The sequence below is a fragment of the Etheostoma cragini genome, unplaced genomic scaffold (genome assembly GCF_013103735.1).
Source record: "Etheostoma cragini isolate CJK2018 unplaced genomic scaffold, CSU_Ecrag_1.0 ScbMSFa_528, whole genome shotgun sequence".
NCBI classification, from domain to species: Eukaryota; Metazoa; Chordata; class Actinopteri; order Perciformes; family Percidae; genus Etheostoma; species Etheostoma cragini.
The window spans coordinates 59,856-63,219 of record NW_023269127.1 but is presented as its reverse complement, the minus strand read 5'-3'; positions in this window follow the sequence as shown (position 1 = coordinate 63,219).

The window sequence follows — 3,364 nt, the reverse complement described above, 5'->3', positions numbered from 1 at the left end:
ATATATATATAAAATTAAGTCTTGTATTTTAAGTGTTTCTTATAATATAATATTATATACTGTATTTTCTTGTATTTGGTTAAAATAAAAGCATTCATCTGTTCATTCATTCATTGACCTTAATGACGGGCTTACCTGAGCAGGTAAGATTGAGGAAGGAGATAGAGAAACATGATGCTGCACACTCCCTCAGAACAGATCCAGATTCAACACTGTCAGACAAGATACACCACACATATCTGCGTGAGGACTCTTCAGTCGTTCCTAAAGAGACAGCGGAGCCACAGTCTAAATCTCTGCAGATAGCAGCTGCTGTGTCCAGGGTCCAGCCAGAGTTATTATTATACACATAGTCAGAGAAACCCACAGGTCTCCATTCTTCCTGTTTCACCTCCAGTGTTCCTGCACAGCAACTGGCTCCCCCCACCAACTTGACAGGCTCTGAACAGAAAGCAGAGAGTCATCAATAAAAGAACAAAGTAAGTTTCATTAGAAGAGAAATAAACTAAATCAGAGCTGCAGCTCCTCTTCTACCTGAGAAGGTGAGTCCAACAGCTTTTCCGCGTGAGCAGGTGTTTCTATCTGAGCTTCTACAGTCCAGGAGACCAGACTCTTTGGAGTCTCAACTTCTCCATAGAGCTCCAGAAAAACAGGAAGTGTGTATATGCGCCGACTCGCGGACATTGTGCTGTCATCACGTTCTGTAATAGGGGGAATCACTCAATTCTCATTGGCTACCTGCCCATGTTGCGGGTAGATTAACAGTGCTACCCATATTAGGCGGGTGGGCAGGTGTTAATTTCAGCCCTGTGTGTGACGTTAGATCCTCCTGATGTCCTCATGTTGTTGGAGCAGAGATGGAGGAACAGATAGTTGAAGCTGTCTGGAGCTCCTCATTATTCCCAGAGAGCAGATGCAACAGGAGCTTTCTTTGGGAAGAGGTAGACTACCTTTTAAGGTCTGACATGTGTCTCTTGTATTGATGAGCAGCTACAATGTTAGCCCAGCTCTGATCGCTCCAAACTCCATTCAGAAAACTAAGATTTTAAAAGATGTCTGCTTATTGTTTTGCAGACAGACCGGATGAAGTATGGATTCCTACTTTTTTAAAATCTGCATCATTATCTTGTTATTTGGACTCACATTTTTTGTTTATTACAATTACAAAACAGGGACATCTTTAACTCAAGTAGCGCTGGAAGTCATCAACTCTCCCTGGCCCCTGAAGACTGTGGAGGTTTTGGTCTAGATGTCCTTTGGTAATTTATTTTGTAGATAGTGACACTATACTTCATTACAAAAAATAAATTACAGCTGTTAGTTATCCTACCATGGGGACAAGTTTACCTGAGCAGGTGAGATTAAGGAAGGAGGAGAAAATAAAACCTGATCCTGCACACTCCGTCAGAGCAGATCCAGACTCAACACAGCCAGACTTGATCAACCACACAGTTCTGTGTGAGGCACCTTCTCTCTCTCCTACAGAAACAGCAAAGCCACAGTCCAACTCTCTGCAGGCAGCCGCTGCTGCCTTCAGGTTCCAGCCAAAGCCACTGTATCTCACAGGTCTCCATTCTCCGTTAGGTTTCAGCTCCAGTGTCACTGCACAGCAACTGGCTCCCCCCACAAACCTGACAGACTCTGAACAGAAACCAGAGAGTCATCAGCAAAAGGAGTTGATTTAATTAAAAACCTGAAGCTGTAAATGGTGATTCTCTTTGTCTTTTCTGTCTGTGTGTACCTGTTGAGGTGAGTCCTCCTTCAGCCTGGAGTCCCGAGGAGAAACCAGAAGGTAAACATCAGTATAAAGCAGCGGGATTGGATAACAGCTGTGGACACAATAACCTCTTTCAGGATGTTCTGTGAAGAACCTTCTAGCAGCTCAGAACCTCCTCAGTGAACTACTAATGGAAAGCATTGTGACAACTGGGTTGGAATAAAAACCAGTGGTTGCAGTCTACCCACCCAAAAACCTACGCGGAGTCACATTCTATCACACTTTCTACTGGATATAACCAAACTGTCTCTATTGACAGGCTATGTATAACAGTACGTTAAAGTAGCTGTAATTAAATTTCTTCCTTGATCCAGATGTTTTAGCAAACTATAGACCTATATCCAACCCTGATCCAGACGTTTTAGCCAACTATAGACCTATGTCCAACCTTGAGCCAGATGTTTTAGCCAACTATAGACCTATATCAAACCATGATCCAGATGTTTTACCCAACTATAGACCTATATCCAACCTTGATCCAGATGTTTTAGCCAACTATAGACCTATATCCAACCCTGATCCAGATGTTTTAGCCAACTATAGACCTATGTCCAACCTTGAGCCAGATGTTTTAGCCAACTATAGACCTATATCCAACCTTCCATTTCTCTCTAAGATTCTTGTGAAAGCAGTTGCCAACAGCTGTGTGACTTTCTGCATAACAACAGCTTATTTGAGGATTTTCAGTCAGGATTTAGAGTTCATCATAGTACAGAGACAGCACTTAAATCACCAACGACCTCCTCATGGCAGCTGGTTCTGGACTCCTCACCATCCTCACCCTCCTTGACCTGAGTGCAGCATTTGACACCATCGTTCACACCCCCTCCTCAACAGGCTATCTTCCATCGGGCATCACCCCCACTCCGTTAGACTGGTTCACATCCGACCTCTCTGGCCGCACCCAGTTCATTCAACTCAAGTCCATTCCCTCCTCCGTCACTGCAGCTGTGCCCCAGGGTTCTGTCCTGGGGCCCCTACTCTTCATCATTTACCTGCTTCCCCTTGGCAATATCTTCTGCAAATTTAACATTCACTTCCACTGTTACGCCGAGGACACCCAGCTCTACCTGTCCTGCCCTCCTCCCTGACAGATTGCATCTCTAAAATAAAAACCCGGTTCACCCAAATCTTCCTCAAATTAAACAATAATAAAACGGAGATTCTCCTCATTGGCACCAACTCCTCGCTAACCAAACCTGACAGTTTCTCTCACGAGTGAAAACTTTTGCGTCTCCCCCTCCCCCAAGGTTAAGAGTCTGGGTGTCATCCTTGAGAGCACACTATCCTTTCAACCCCATGTCAATAACATTACCCGGTCTGCCTACTTGCACCTATGTAACATCAATCGCCTCCGCCCCTCCCTTACCCCCCACACTGCTGCCATCCTTGTCCACAGTCTCATCCCTTCTCGTCTTGATAACTCTAATTCTCTCCTCTTCGGTCTTGCTCCCAAATCCCTCCATAAACTTCAATTGGTAAACAATTCATCTGCTTGCATCATAACCTGACAGAAATCTTGGTTGCTGTGACGGTAAGCGTACCTGACTCATTTCCGTTTCCTGTGCTTGTGTGTTGACAAGGCGT